The following is a 17,023-nucleotide window of genomic DNA, read 5'->3' as shown; positions in this document are numbered from 1 at the left end:
TCTTTTTGTAAACTTTATGTGTCTTTGTGGTTTACTTTTTGGGCATGAAAAGCTGGTTCCTCTAAGCTTCTGGTTCTCTCTTTTGATTTTATATTGGAGTGGCCAGATTGCTTTTGTCTTCAGGAGTTCCCACAGAGGCCCAAGTCAAAGGAGGATCAGATGCTCTCAGCCTTTCTCCTAAGATCTGGATCCCTTCAGGAAAGATGTCGGCCTCAGTAATTTGGGTGCTAGACTGGCCTGGGAGCAGGGCCCAGGATAGATGCTGGTCTTGGGCAGCTGGTGGCCATGCCACCCAGAGATGCAAAGGCAGATGTTCCCCCAAAGGCTCCTGGGGACTGCACTGAGGAATTGGGTTGGTCTGGATGCAAAGGATCAGGAAGCTGAGAGGTCAGCCCTGGTGCCCAGGAAGAGGCTGGCCAGCCGTGGAGCCCAGGTGCAGGAAGTGAGGGTGGGACCAGGCCCAGAGGGCTCCTGGGGACCAGGAGAAGGAACTGGGGTGGTCTGGATACAATGGATCAGGAAGCAGTGGTGGTTCCTCCGGTGTTTGGAGCACCAAGCACCCAGGCTAGGAGTATAGACGGGTGGGGGAAGATGGGAGGGTGAATGAGGCTGGGGGAGTCAAGGCGCAGAGGGCACTCCCAACTTACCCAGGAGAGAGGCCAGGGGATCACACAGGCCCAGGGAAGCAGAGGGAGGTCAGTACACAAACAGGCTCAGAAGGCTCCCGGGGGTTGGGGATCATGAGAAAGAACTGGGTTCCTCTGGATGCAAGGGATCAGGAAGCAGTGGTGTTTCCCCCCCTGTGTCTGGGGCACCAGACATCCAAGCTAGGAGGAGAGACAGGTGGGGAGAGATGGGAGGGTGAATGAGGCTGGGGGAGTCAAGGCACAGAGGGCGTGATCACCTTACCCAGGAGTGGGGCTGGTGGGTCACGCAGGTCCAGGGAAGCGGAGGGAGATGATAAAATATTTTTTTAGAAAAGCCCTTTTTGGCAGGTTAGCAAGTTCCCTTTTCCATATGGAAGTTGTTTTAAGATACCAAGTCTATATCAAAATGTTGTCTAATGAGTTCGGAGTTGAAGAAAGAGGTTAGATGCTCACAATAGGATTGCTGGTCTTAACCCTTGTCATTAAATAGCACAGAAGCTGCTAAGTTCAAAGTTCTCTACTGTAACCTGCAGCAAATTCTCACACTTTCTCTCTCCTTTCCCTGTGGTCCTGGAGAGTTACTGAAACATTTGTTGTGGCACTATTTCCTTGTGGGATAGATTCTTATAAAACGGACATAGTCTGGACTAATAACTTTTAATTGACCTCAGAAAAACCAAGTGCTCTTGTGTCTTGTGACCTGCACACCTAATCTTATTTCCAGGCACCTTAATTTGGTACTCCACCCAAACAGAAAATGAATGAATGTGCTTGAGAATTAACATATCAAAGTGCTGAAAGCAAGCACACTCATCTCCATTGCACAGAGTAGAAATTGGAAAGGATTCGTGATCTTGAGTGAATGAGATATTCTAGAACTAGGGATGAAAAGGCCAGATGGTGTGTTCTGATTAGGGTGGAGCCAAGCTTGTATTCTCCAAATGAAGCTGGAGAAACCATTTTGAATAAAATCATGGGAGGGACTGGCCTCAAGGACACAGTTCCAGGAACAGAAGTCCAGCAAGTCAGTTCCAGCAGCACAGTTCCAGAAGACAGACAGTTCCAAGAAATCTCTGGGGAATCAAGTGTTCTTCACATCAGGCCCACTCTTAAAAACAAAATTTAAGAGTTAGGCTACTTGTTCAGGTGATTGTAATGTTGGTATAGTAACGCTGAATTTCTTAACAGATGAAAATGTATATCAGTTTCCAAGAATGTGATCTTTCATTCCATGTTCCAAATGAAAGCCTTACTTTTAGAGAGGTATTCTAAGTCCTTTGCTAATATTTAAGAGTGCTCTGGTTTCATTAGCAACACATTTACATGTCGTGCTTCTGTAATTTCCGGGGGAAGAAGATAACAAATATGGTCCAGTTTTACCTGGATTCTTGCTAGTCTCAAGCCCTCATGAGTCTAATCTTCATCTTCTATTCTGGAGGTTCACATTTGGATATCAACACCAGAATCTCTGAAAGGAGCTGACACTCAAGTGCTTTTCATCTATTGACTCAATGATGCTCACACACATGCATGCACATGTGTGTGTGCGCACAGAGGTCAGGGGTCCACCTGGGGTGTTATTCCTCAGGAATGTCCATCTTGTTTTCTGAGACAAGCTCTCTCACTGGCCTGGCACTCACAGAGTGGGTTGGCTGGCCAGCAAGCCCAGGGGTCCTTCTGTCTCCTCTGCCTCCCCAGTACTGAGATTATAGTATGTGCCACCTCGGCCACCATGCCCAGCTTTTTTTTTTTAAAGTGGGCATGTGCAATTGTACCTGGCCCTTGACTTGGTTTTTAATTTAATACTGCAGAAGGCTCTGTGGCTAAGGAGGACACGTCTATACTTTTAAAACATTCAAACTCTAATGTCCCCAATATATATGAGGAGATACATAGAATTATAGTGCAATATTTTGCCTGTCTATTTTATTCAAATATGCATGGATTGCTTGGATAATATTCAAACTCAGAGGATGTACCTTGAGTGGGAACTTGCTGGTGGGTCACATCACCTGGCATAGCACCAAGCATTTGTGGTTCCTAAATGTCCCAGGAGCAGAACACCACAGTCCCAGAAGTCTCTCTGCTCTCAGCTGACCACCAGAGCACTACTTTTTCTGCCCTTCCCCCATCCTCACCCATCCCATGTGAGCAAGTCCAGCTTCTCATGGAGGACAAAATTCAACAGAAACTTTTATTTGAAAGGTAAAGAGAAAGTCTATGGCCAGAGACGGGTTTCAAAAGAGAAGATTCCAGAAGTACTGGAGGTGGAACACAATGTCTGTCACAATAAATTCTGCATGCAGACTTTCCCTTAGCTTTCAGTAAACAAGTGAAAAGTCACAAGTGATAAACACTCTGAGTGATAAGTTGAATGAAATTCCCTCAATTTTCAGAGGTGGGAAATGAGTCTCAGAGAAGTAAAGAAACTTCCCCAAGACTTCCCAAAACCGTTAGCAACGGAGATAGGATTTGTCCTTTAGATCTGCTTTTTTTCAACTAACCCCAGATGGAAATTGTAAGCACTTGATAATTTAGTTTATATTTAGGTAATAACTCCTTGAACACTTTGTAGATTATCTTTTCTTCCTGATACTGGGAAACTTATCCAGTGCAATATCTGTATAAATTTTTGCTTAGTCATTAAATCATTAAAAGATATTTATTTTAAAATATTTTTATTTATTTTTATTATATGTGTATGAATGTTTTGCCTGCATACATGTAGATGCACGGCATGTGTGTAATGCCCACAGGGACCAGAAAAGAGTGTAAGATCCCCCTGGAACTAGAGTTATGAATGGATCTTAGCTGTCATGTGGGTGCTGAGAACTGAACCTGAGTCCTCTGCAGCAGCAGCCAGTGTTCTTAACTGCTGAGACATCTTTCCAATCCCAAAAGGTATTTCTTGAGAAATTAACATTCAGTGTCCTGCATACCAGTGGATGCAGCACTAGGGCTGAAACTCTGAACAAGATAAATGCCAGTTTGTCTTCATGGAGCTTACAAGAGGAACACACAGACCAGCAAACATTTTATCACAGGTGAAACTGGAATGGTTAGAAAGATGTCTCGGAGGAGGAACTGTTGCCTGAGCAACAGTCTGCACAGGAAAGGACTCAAGGTTCACAATGGCATTTTTGCTGTGCTGCACTTCTGTGCATTTGCACATACTGCTTTCTGGACATGTTCCTCACACCCTCTTCTTTGAACTTTGGTCGTCTTTTCATTTGATAGGGAGGTGTCATTCCATCAGAAGTTCTCCTTCACTGAGGATAGGCAAGAGGGCCACTCTGTGCCCTTGTAAGCTTTTGCATATCCTTTATTATAGCCGATGTCATATGCTCTAAACCCATACTTGCCTATCTGTCTTCTCCTCCAGATTTCAGCCTTTTAGAAACAAGGACTTTGTCCAACTCACATACTCATGGACACATACCTGGTACAGAAAAAAAGTAATAAACGTAATTTGATAATTATGTGACTGGTTTCAGGGGTGTTATGGTTTGGATCTTAAGGGTCCCCCAAAGGTCCATACATCAAAGGTTTGGTCCCCAGAGTGGCATTATTGGGTGGTGTTAGAACATCTAAGAGTGGGGTCAATGTGAGGCCTTTAGATCATTGAGGGTGTGTCCTCCAAGACAGTGGGATCTTGGCTCCCTGTACTCTTTACTTAATTTCTGGGCCATAAACTGTCTTTTTTCTACCATGCGCTCTTCCGTAATGTGTTGTCAAAGCAACAGGAAGATCAAGCCATGAACCCAAAACTCCAAAAGAGTGAGCCCAAATGACATTTCCTCTCTAAAGTTGATCATCTCAGATATTTGTTATAGTGATGGAAAGATTACTATGACAAGGAACAGTTTATGGTCTAGATATGATGCTTGATCATCAATCGGTGGCACTATAGAGGTGAATGGGTCATGAGGATTCTAACCTCATCAATAGATTCATCTATTGATGAATTCAGAGCTGAACGGGCTATTCGGAGGTAGGGCCTGTTGGAGGAAGTAGGTCATTAGAACTCTCTCTCTCTCTCTCTCTCTCTCTCTCTCTCTCTCTCTCAGCCATCATGAGGTAAACTCCCCTATCCCCTTCCCCTATGATATCCTGCCTGCCACAAGCCCACAGTAATGGTCAACTGACCGTGATGTGGGACCTATGAAACCTTGGGCCACGATGAATCTTTCCTCCTTCTAAGTTGTTTATTTCAGGTATTTTCTCATAGCAATGGAGAGCCGAGTAATAGAGTAACCTATAGCTTTCCTGGGGCAGCCTCAAAGGTACTCAAACCATATTTTCTTCTATCTCTAGGAACTAATATTGGGAGAAAATCCCTATGGCTGCCTATCAAGAGAACAAGAAAGCAAAACTAGTCAGGGGCATGGAAGGTACTCATCAGTGTGGGCATGGGACCATCATGCAGAGGCCCTTGGCCGTGGCTCCAGTTATGCCTCCTTCCATTCTCAACTCAGTGAAGGACAGGAAGCCACAGTCTGCCCTCAGCAAGTCCTTGTGCCCGCATCCTCCTTATGGAGGAACCTACCCTGCCCGCCCCCCTCCCGCCCCATACCAAGCTGCGTTCTTCAGGTTTAGATGAGCCGTGAGAACCACCTTGCCTTGCACTTACAGTGACTCGTTTTGGATGAAAGTCTTCACCAGGAAAGCTGCAGGTCAAAATAAGAAGCTATGTGGAAAGTCTGGAGCTACACAAGCATCTGTGGATAGAGAGAAAAGAAAAAGATGAAGAGTCTGCGTGGGAGCAAGAATGAGCTGTGCCTCAGGGTGTTTGGTGTCTGGTGGGAGTAGGGATGGGGACCACCAACTTTGGAAAGAGATAACATGCTGTAGAGACTTCAGTGTTTTTGCTTAGACTGCTCCACTAGCTAACTCTCTTGTATGTATTTTTGTAGAGCTCATGTTTAATGCTTAACGGGTATATTAGAAGCATAGCAGAAGCTCAGTCATTTTATTCCTCTATGAATTTCCCCCAAAGTCACAGTCAGTTGCATCATCGTTGGGATGGACCAGTTTCTCTGCTCACTTGCTTCTTATTCACATGTACAGTTACCATTTCCATTTGAAAACTATCAGCATTCACAGTGAGTGCTCAAAATTTGTAAACCCCAGGGGCAGTCAGAATGTCTGAGCAGAAATGAGCTGAGTGATTAACATGCTCCTAGTCTTTTGTCCACCACATTTCATCATTAGTGTAGATAGGAATCTGGCCTCCTTCTGGGCCAGTCTCCTATTGTGCTAGATCACTTTCACACTGCTCTGCAAGCTTTATGCTGCAATCCCAGCAAAGTTGCTCCTCATGGATTGTTATACACTGTTCTCAAAGCCTCAAGGCAGCACCCAATTTGAAGAGCATGTGAAGAGCCAGGTGAATGCTGGTGACACTTAGCAGTTGAATTTTCTTTCCTGAGACCTCTGGGTCTGTTTTCTCATCTATCAAATGAAGACACTGAGGGAAGAAACTTCCAGAGTTATTTTCAGGCTATAAGTGTGGTTACATCATAAACAGAGCCTGCTGCTGGGATATTGCAATTCTTGTAGTGGGACTCCCATGACAAGGAAGGGATGAAGAGGTTCTTAAGTTACTCAGACTATCAAGCACGTGGGGAAAAGGCTCTCCTGATTGAGATTCCAGAATACCCTCTACTTACTAGGTTCCAGCAAGGATGCAATTCCAGAAGCCCAGCTGAAGCTTATATCGAGATGCAAAAGGAGGATAACAGAGCAGTGTGGAGGAGGTGTTGGGAGATGATCGAATAGCCAGAGGAAGAAATCATATCGATGGTCATTGCTAAAGTACCTGCTGCTCATCAAGGTAGTTCTTAAGCATCCCTTTTCAAAAGACTTCTCATTATTTTTAATTGTATGTATGTATGTATGTATGTATGTATTTGTCTGTATGCGCACATGTGAATGCAGGTGCCCAAGAAATCCAAAAGAGAGCGTCACATCCCCAGAGCTAAAGTTACAGGCAATTGTGAGCCACTGAACACTCATGCTGTGAACTGAACTTGGGTCCTGTGTAAGAGCAATATGAGCTCTTAACTGCCTAACCCTCTGTCTGTTTTAAATCGCTTCACTAAGTGTCCACTGCACACATGAAAAGAAAATCAGCATATTTATTTTAAAAAGCTTTCCTATGAGCTCTAAAGTGCCTCATGTGATTCTACATCCCTGATACAAGCTCATTTAAATTCCAGATGTCAGCAGGAGGCTGAACTCTATCCTGTGATCTAAGCCCCCTTTGGTAGTTCAAAAGGATTGCTGCTGTACCATGACAGAAAACTTCAGGTTCCTATCCTTGACTACACTTGGGTAGAGATTTCCTGATGGTTCTGTCTTCAGAGCATGGTGATTTGGTGATTTTTCTTTTAAATTAAAAAATTTTATTCATTTTATTTTGTGTCTGAGTATTTTGCCTGTGTGTATGTAAAAGCATCCATGTATGCAATGCCCACTACGGTCAAAAGAGGGTGTCAGATCCCCTGGAACTGAAGTTATAGATGGTTGTTAGCTGCCATATGGGTGCTGGAAACTGAACCTGGGTCCTCTGCAAGAGCAATCAGTGCTCACCCCTTGGTGATTTTTCTTAAGACAAAGGATTCTTTAGAATATTTGAACCCCAATGTGTGTGTAAGTCTAGAAAATGCCCCCTCTCCTCTTCTCTTTTAGCTCAGATTAACTTTTACCAGATTGTTAATTATTTTATTTTATTTTTTGAGACAGGGTCTCACTATATAGCCCTGGCTGGCCTGGAATTCACTGTGTAGACTAGGCTGGCCTTGAACTCATAGAGATCCACTTGCCTCAGTCTCTTGAGTGCTGGATTAAGGCATACACCTTCTCACCAAGCCCAGATTCTTTAAAAAAGACAAGGAATGAGAGATGAAATGAGGTGAGGTTAACTCCCTCCTTGAAGGCCCAGCCATTGATCTTAGCTCTGGGGCTGGATGAGGCCATCCCTTGCCCAGTGTCCATTCTGTCACCATTCTCTGTACAGCCCACATGTCCAACCCACTTTTCCAATAGCCAGAAACTGTACAGCTGCCGCCTGACTCCTTAGTCATTTGCAGGTTGTTTCTTGACCACATGTTCATTCATTACTGGGAGGAAGAATGCAGTAAGAAGAAACCACTGAGGGCCTTCAGCCAACACTTTCCCTTCTTGCATCATGCACAGATCCCAGAATGACTTCAAAGGGTTGTCCCCAAAAGACCCCTCCCTAGGGCTTGGGGCTCGCGGTTAGGCATTGTGCAAGCATGAAATCACTCTCATTTCAGTGTTTCCGGCAGGAGGGCAGGAATGACCGCCAGGTCTGAAAAGAGAGTAAGGGCCCCTCCCTTGACAAAGAAGTGGGGGAGCAGAAGCAGGGTGAAGCCATTCTGTGCCATAATCTCTCTGGAAGAAATGCAAAGTTCTGTTGCAGGGCAAGTCTCCAGTCTGTTATTAGTTCTAGCCTTTCTCTATTTTCATAAACCTCTCAAACCCATTGATTTTCTCTGGTCTGGCAGCTAATGGATGTGTTTGCTCATTTGCTAATAATATTGTCTTCCACAGGCCAGGCAGGAACTTGTATTTGATCCTGATTTTGTTTCAGGTACCAGCCCACAGGGGTGGGGACAACCTGACATTGGTGGATGGGATATTTTCTTGCTTAAGTCTGGGGTATCTCATTTATCTCTGGGCTTTTCCTTTTTTTCACTCTTACCTTCTGAGACTTTCTCTACAGTCTCCCTGGGTGTTTGGAGGCCCTCACTTGCTGTGCCTGCTTAAACCCCATGTTCCACCAAACTGGAGAGGTCTGGACTATTTCCACATGGCTTTTTGTGACCTTTGGGGGAAAACTGTGGAGAGGGAAAGAAAGTTCTTTTCAAATCTATATGGACATTATTGGATTTAAATTGTGATTGGCTAAACATAAAATGGTGCCAGAAGTTGGTATGTGTTGAAGGGACATTTTTTAAGATGAAGTCTAGTTTTTCCTAGGGAAGAAAAGCATATTTTATTATGATGGGGCAACTGAACTGAGTATGGTGATTTGCATGATAGATCAAACATTGGATGTGGGGCTACAATGCTGGGCTTTAAATCTTTGCTCTGTCACCTAACTAGCTGTATGATTTGTAGCAATAATCCCAGCCTTTCAGTTTCCTATCCATTGTATAGTGATTGCCTCCAAGTTGAAATGTTCCATCCCAGAGGGAAGCTTGTTAAGGCTTAGTTCTAAAGGGAGGCTAAGGAGTAAGACTCAGCAAGTCAACAACTCGTAAGTCTCAGGAAGTTGCTGAAGCTTATAAGAGTCTCAAGTCTCCTCTCTCCCCAAGATTCTATAAGCAGCTAAGACTGCTGATGAATGAGACTCTCTGACCTGCTAAGCAAGTCAAGTAGACAGATCCAGGATCCCAGCTTTTATCCTGATGAGGAAAAATTAAGCTAATGTAGAACTAATGAACTATGACCTCAAGATAACTTTTTCTTTGTGGTAGATGAGTAAGTTCTAACAAATGTATTTGAGAAGACTCCTCTGTACTCCTAATAATAATCCTAACAATAAGCGTGCTTGTTGATATGTGTAAGAATGACAGAACTTTGTAATCGTTCTTTTAAGGTTTTAGCCTTATAACCCTCTATTTTAGATCTGTGTTTAAAAGTTGTGAGCAGGAAGAGCTTTTCACTTTAAGCTATCAAGGGACAGAACAGACCAACCACAAAATCCGTAGTTTGAGTGTCTTGAGGAATGCAGCCTCTTGCAGCAGCCTTAAGGAAACACCTGTTGCAATGTGCCTTATTTGTCAAAATACCTAAGATTGTACTGACATCAGCAATAGACCATGTTATTGGGAAATGCCACAACTTGATTTTGCCCCCACTTGCCTGAACTATCTGCTTTTATAAAAATGCCGACTGGTTAAAATTTCCTATAATAACGCAAGGGGCATACATATACTTCTGTGCTGGAAGTGTCAAATCCACCAATGTGATTATTGTCAAGGGATGATGTGAAAAGTCGTATGAAAACCTGTATGTATTTATGACCTGGGCCTCAGTTTCTCTAGGGCATGTTAGCTCAGTCTGAGGTCTGCACATAATAAAGAATAAACTTCTGCTTTCTGAGTATGGTTACAGTCTTCTTGTTGTATCAGACCAGTCTCAGTTTAATTCCCATAAAAGTCACATATACTTATGTGATACATCTGCCTTTGAGTCCCCCATGCTCCTGAAAGTAACCCCAATAAATTCACTAGTTTACCAAGTTGGACCTTGGCAGTATCCTTACTTTTGTCTGTTGACAGTCCCTTATCTAAGGTGGGTAGAAGACTGTTCATGCCTCCCTAGGAATAGTGCCTCACAATACCATCTACCCAATAGGAATAATGATGCATTAGTTATGATAGCATTATTTGCAAATAACTGAAAAATTATTCAAGATGGTTTAACTACCAGAGGAAGTGATTAGCTCATGGCTGCTAAAATCTCCATGAGTGATATGAGGTTGGAAGCTTCAGGTATGGCTTGATCAGGGCTCCAAATGCATTATTTTCTTAATTTTTAAAATGACATCTGTGTGTGTGTATGTGTGTGTGTGTATGTGTGTGTGTGTGTGTGTGTGTGTGTGTGTGTCTACATCATGTGTATCAAGGTTAGAGGATCACTTATGGGAGTCAGTTCTCTGTTTCCACCATGTACATCTTGAAGATTGAACTCAGGTCAGAAGTCTGGGCATGGCAAGCCTAGATTCTCTGCTAAGGATATCACAGGGCCAAAATCAATGATTTCCACCCGAAGCTCAGGTCTTCCTAAGCTTGGGCAGGTTGTTACGAGCACTCAGTCCTGTGCTGTTGTAGGACTGAAGTGCCTGCATCCTTGTTGAAGGGGACGGATCTTGGCACCTTCATGCTGTTTTCATGCCCTGCCTCTCTGTTTTCAAAGGCAGTAATAGATAATGTCCCTGAAATTAATAACTTCATCTATCAAATCTCTGTTTCTGACATCTTGAACCAGTTAAAAGGATCATGCACTTTCCTTTGGGGTCACCCAGATGATTTCCGTTTTGATAGACCCAAAGCCAACTAGTTAATAGTCTTTTTTAAAATAAATAATTTATTGAGAATTTCATACATACATATAAGGTGTTTTGATCCAATCCATGCCCACTCCCTCCCCTCCAACTCCTCCCATTTCTCCCTATCACTTTTTTTCTGATAACTTCATGTACTCTTTCTTCTTCCTTGATTGATTTATTTTTTTATGGTGCTTTTGGCTACTCTAACCTTCCCCCTTCTGAAGAGGTATCCCTAAAATCTTTTAAGGATTAGGTAAAAATATTTTCGACATTTTTGGCCTTTGGAACAAAGTAGGTTGTTAAGAGGCCCAAGGACATTGTGAGTTTTAGCCAAGAAACTGGCTACTTTTCTTTGGGGTCTTTTTACCCTAACTGCCTAGCCAGTTCCTACTTCCTATTCTTATCCCACCATCCTCTGAAGAGGTTACCCAAATTGCCAATAGGGAATCAGGACATAGACCGCTGTGGCTTCTTCCATGCTGAAGAGGGACGCAGGGTGAGGCACCTGGAGTACTCCTTCAGTGGGTCAATCTAAAAGACTCCCAAATTGCGTTAACTCTTTTCTCGAGGAGGAAAAGAAAGTCTTTGAATCATGAATAGGAGATGTGAAGGAGAAGTAAAGGCAAGAGTAATTGGCATTACAAATTCTAGACAGGGTACTAGAAAAAAGTCAGATCAGGGCAATTTTCAAATGTTTATATGTGAGTCCATTGGAGTTTCTTGACAAGGGCTTCCAAAAGCATCCTTCTATTGGATTCCTCCTCATTTTTCTTTTGTCTACCAAGGCTGGACTCTAGAGTAATGGATTCAGGATTTGCTTTCAGGTATTTTGATAGCTGTTGGAGTGGTCAGAATCAGTGTCAGTTCCCTCTCAAAGTCTTCTAGATGGGGGAGAAAACAAATTTATCCATCATTTTTGAACAATAGCTGCTTGTCTCCCTTAGCTACAGGTGGGCATTACAGTATTGGAGACCAAGATTTGCAGTCTTACATCTGAGCATCACTTCCTCCAAGATTTGAAGTCTTACATCTGAGCAGCACTTTCTGGTTAGGAACAAAATCATCAATGAGAAATAATTGCCTAAATAACTTTTTTATATAGACTTATAGACAATAGATGGGAAATGCAATCCCTGAAACTCTTAAAGAAATATACTGATGACTTTACTCTTTGGTTATACTTTCTTTTTGTGTGTTTAGGACCATACAGTTGGCCCAAATAAATCAATTTATTTTTACACTTAAGGTCATTTGAGGATCTGTTCCTTGGGGGTCACATGGGCTTGGGAGGAGCTCCTGGCTCCTTTCTTTTACCAGTTCCATCTATGTGATGATAAGTCAAAGGTCCTGCTTGACCATGTCTGGCTTTACTTGGAAGCATGAATGAGATGTTTCCTCCGAGTTGACACTCCTCTTTGTAGACTGGACACTGGTTCAAATCCATCTTGTGGGGTCTCCATGTCCTCCCTGAACAAGAGGACAGGTGACTCACCACAGTTACAGGACATTTTGAAAGATGTTCTGTAGTCCCCTGGAACTTAGTTGACCTTGGAGGGCAAGGGGCAAAAACTGTCCTTTAAGTCCCTCTGACCACATTAATATAGGCCTCAAACTATGGCTGTTAAACATCCAATAAGGTTAGTTCCACCAGTCTGGTACTTTTAATTATCATGTGCTATGTAGATAAGGCTTGGATAAAAAACCAAATATTCGCCAGGTGTGGTGGCGCATGCCTTTAATCCCAACACTCAGGAGGCAGAGGCAGGCGGATCTCTGAGTTCAAAGCCATCCTGGTCTATATAGTGAGTTCCAGGCTAGCTGGGGCTACCAGGAGACCCTGTCTCAAAAAGACCGAAAAAAAAAACACCAAATATTCTCAGATAAACTTTGACTAGATGTATATTTTGTTCCTTAAGCTAGTTGACTAAACTATGACTATAGACATTTTAAGATTATGCATATATTATTTTTGTCTCATCCTTTGTATATCATAACAAACCTAAACAGACCTTCATCACTTGCTTAGGCTTTCTAATTTTTTTCTATTTTGGAAAATATATCCATTCCCAAATCATTTTAACATCTTTTACATTCTCATTTTTTTAATAGTTATAAGACATAATAGCATTAACAAATAAATTTTCCATCTGTTGTGAGACTTCTTTTCCTTGGGGTGCTAAGAAATGCTTGTTCCCTTTCAAGGTTCTAGTGTTGAGCCAATGTTTGATTAAAGTTTTACTGGGAATGAATTTATTGAGCTTACTTACTGTGGTAACTGAGGGGTTGCTGAGGTGTATGTGTGACTTGAGGGTATGCACACTGGAAAGCCTTTACCCAGCATGGGTCATGCCTTCTCTTCCTGGCTTTCCCCACATTGTATACTTTAGCCCTCCCCAAATCCAGGAGGCCATGTGTGATTAGGGTCAAATTGCATACAGTTGGCTGGAAAGAGTGACTAAATAATCCAGTGAGGGTCCAATGACCCTGCTTGGCCCACCTTTAATGAATGAGCACAACCATCAACAAGCCCAATTGTGACTATTTATCTATCAGGCTCAGCTGAAGTTGTGATGATGGTAGTTATTTCATGCAGAAGGGACTGCTGTATAGCATCATCTTATTTAAAGGACCTGGAATTTAAAAGGATTTGGTGCTAGGATCCACATATGAGGGAGAATATATGTCATTTGTTTTTCTGAGTCTGTGTATATATCTTAATAACATATGCAAAATCCCTTTTCTGATGAACATAATCAATCATACAGGAGTGTAATGCCTTACACAACCATGCTGCTAGTTCTGAGTGTATCAGGAGGTAATAGTCTTGGAGCTATTTTATAATTCTGGTTACCACATATTCTCAGAGTAAATGCCTATATAGTCTACTATGTTTTGCTCACAGTGCCTGGCTTTGTAAAATCACTGTAAATACTTATTCAATGAATGATGAGTGAAAGAATGAACATTGTTCCCGAGGTCCTTCATAGTCAGGCCCACTCTCATCTCCTGTCTACTGACCTTCCATACAAGTGCATGCATGCATACATACACAAACACACACAGAGAATCACAAATATACACACACAGAGTCACACATGTGTGCACACATGCAGAATCACACATATACACAGACATACACACACACAGTTACACATACATACCCCTCTGTTCATACTCTTAGTCCAATCCCACTAGCTTTTAGATCTCAGTTCCTTTGGCCACTTTGACATACCAAGCTTAGGCCCAGAGGCCTGGCACCATTGTCACAGCATTTATTATAGGAAGAGCAGGAAGTCATTTCTCTCATCTGTGCAGAGGTTTAAAATGGAATGGACCATGAATTTAGACAAACTTTTTGCAAAAAGTCAGACATTCTGCAACCCTTAGCTTAGAATGTCTTAAGTGTTAATGGCAAAAATGTGTGTCTCATGAATTGTCCTTTCTGTTTAAAAATCCATATCCAGGGCTGGAAAGTTGGCTCAGAGGACCCAGGTTCAATTCCCAAAGCAGCCATCCATATCTCTAGTTCCAGGGGAATCCAACACCCTCTTCTGGCCTCTATGGGCATTGCATGACATGGATGCACTTACATACATGCAGGCAATAACAAAATAATAAATATATAATTACCACATCCATTTCATAGAAAAAAATACTATAAGGAAGTGATATGCTGTGTCCTGCGAGCTGAGTGATAAAGTTACATTCACGTGGGTTAGAGATCACTGGAAGCCTCGACTGGCCTCTGTTTATGTGGTTTGCAAACCTGAACTAGCTCTTTCTCAACCTTAGATATTCTGCTAGGCTCTGGGCATAAAAAAACAAAAGAACAGACCTTGCCAGCATGATGGGAGAAAGAAATGAGTGTAGAAAAAAATGGCGCCTTTTTGGACATACCACAGAGCAAGTGACGACATTTGATTTTCTTCTGAAGTCTGAGTGAGCATTTGTTAAAGGAGACTCCAGGCAATGGTGACCATGTGAGCAAAGACACAGGGGCTCAAATAGCAAAGGGGAGAGGAAGGGCACCAGCCCCAGCTAAGCACAGGGTGTGCACCACGCACTTCTCAGGGGTGATCTTATTTCATCTTTCTAAGCATCTGAGGAAGTAGGCATCATGCTTCCCAAATGATGAAAACATTTCAGATGATGAAACCAAGACTCAGTGAGGTTAATGTCACAGAGCCCATCAGTTGTGAAGAAAGAGCTAAAATCCCAGTTTTTCTATTTATTTCCTTTATTTTTGTGATGGTTTGAATGAGAATGTCCCTCATAGGCTCCAAGCACTTGGACATTTTGTCCCCAGTTTGTGGCACTGTTTTGTGAGGTCTTAGAAGGTGTGGCTATCCTGGAGGCAGCACATCACCAGGGGCAGGCTTAGAGAATTTTTAAGCCTTGCCAGATTGCCAGTTGCTCTCTTGCTTCCTGTGCCTGCTTGAAGATGTGAGAGCTTAGCTTTCACGCCTCTTCCAGCCATCTCTGCCACCATGCCTCCCCTTGAAACTGTAAGCTCAAATAAACTCTTCCTTCTTGTGATGGCTAATCCTGGGTGTCAACTTGACTGGATCTGAGATTAACTGAAATGAGAGAGATCTTGATTGGATCATCTGAAGCCGGAGACACACCCTAAATGTGGGTGTTACCATCTGATGGCAGCCCGTATAAAAGGCCATGGCAGAGGAGAACGCCTGGCTTCTTGCTGCTTGCCTTCTCTCTTACTGGTGAGTTCATCTTGCTGCTATAGACTGAAGACTAGCTGATATTTTGGAATTCATCAGGCCTTCAGCACCAGATTGGGACTACTGAGACATCCAGCCTTGTGGACTGAGCGACTACGGATTCTCAGCCTCTCCAGTGCAGTGCAGCCATTGTTGGACTACTTAGACTCTATCCTGTGAGCCAAGCTGATAAATCTCTATACATAATATATTCATTCTACCGGTTCTGTTTCTTTGGAGAACCCTGACTAATACACTTCTACAGGTTGCTTTGGTCAGTGTTTCTATCACAGCAACAGAAAAGTAACTAATGCAGTTCTCTCATTGGTTCTTGATTGTATTTCTTCTCACTTGCAGGAACAGTGAGAAGTTCAATATGTGTGTGAGGGAAATGTTGGGCAAGAGTTTCACTAAGAAGCAAACTGAAGCACACTGGGAAGTGCCTGATGAGACACTATATAATTTGAATTTTGCCTGGAAGGCTATAGATATCTGATAGAAGTGGGTGCTCGCTCTCTCTCTCTCTCTCTCTCTCTCTCTCTCTCTCTCTGGTGTATACATAGAGGAATGCATCTTTGTTTTATTCAATTTTGACACATCCAATAGGTGTTATAATCTAAGGGGTACAAAAGAATGTTCAAGGCAGAGCCCCCCTCCTGTCGCTGACCCCCAGCCATCTCTAGAGGGCTTGCTTCTCGGATAATAAGTGCATATGGAAGAAAACACACTGATCATTTTGTAACTTAGCAACATATCTGAAGATGGTTTTATGTTTGTTCATAGACTGCTTCCATGTCCTGTTTAGACAGCAATTGCAGTGTTTTGTTGACCTTAAAACACCTAATGATGGCATTTGAACTGTTTCTAGTATGTTGCCATAAAAATGCTGATAAATATGCACATCCTTCACTCATATTTAGAGGCATCTAGAGGATAAATTCTCAGAATTGGAATTCTGAGTCAAAGAGTATGGACATTCATATATTCATAAATTTATCAAAATGCCCTCCACCAAGGTTGCACCCCCCCACCAGGGTTTGATGATCCCTCTCCAACCCTTTTACTAGCTCAGAGGCTAGAAATGTTTAATAATTTCTTTTGACAACTTTTCTTTAAAATTTTTATTTCAGTGAAATTTTTTTATTTTTTAATTTTTTAGTAAGATTGATCATCTTTTCATAAATGTAAGAACTAGTTTCTATCCATTTCAATAATTTCCCACAAAATCATTTGCCCATTTTTCTATCCAGTGCTTAGTCACTTTCGGGAACTCTGAAACACTTGGCACATGCTTTGAAGAAAGTGGGTAATAACATTAGCCATGGGGGTGTCATGAAATAAAATGGGGTGAGGAAGAGAGGAATGAAGAGGGAGAACCATATCTGGGGCAGAAATGACAGAGTTGATGACTGACTTAATATGTAAGAATCAAGTATGATTTTTTTTTTTTTTGGTCTCTTTGAGACAGGGTCTCCCTGTAGCCTCAATTGGCCTACAGCTTGCTATGTAGACCAGGCTGGCCTTGAACTCTGAGATCCATCTGCATCTGTCTCAAGTGGTGGGATTAAAGGCATGTG

The sequence above is a fragment of the Nannospalax galili genome, unplaced genomic scaffold, assembly GCF_000622305.1.
Source record: "Nannospalax galili isolate Female #2095 unplaced genomic scaffold, S.galili_v1.0 scaffold676, whole genome shotgun sequence".
Classification (NCBI taxonomy): Eukaryota; Metazoa; Chordata; class Mammalia; order Rodentia; family Spalacidae; genus Nannospalax; species Nannospalax galili.
This window is presented reverse-complemented; position numbering follows the sequence as displayed.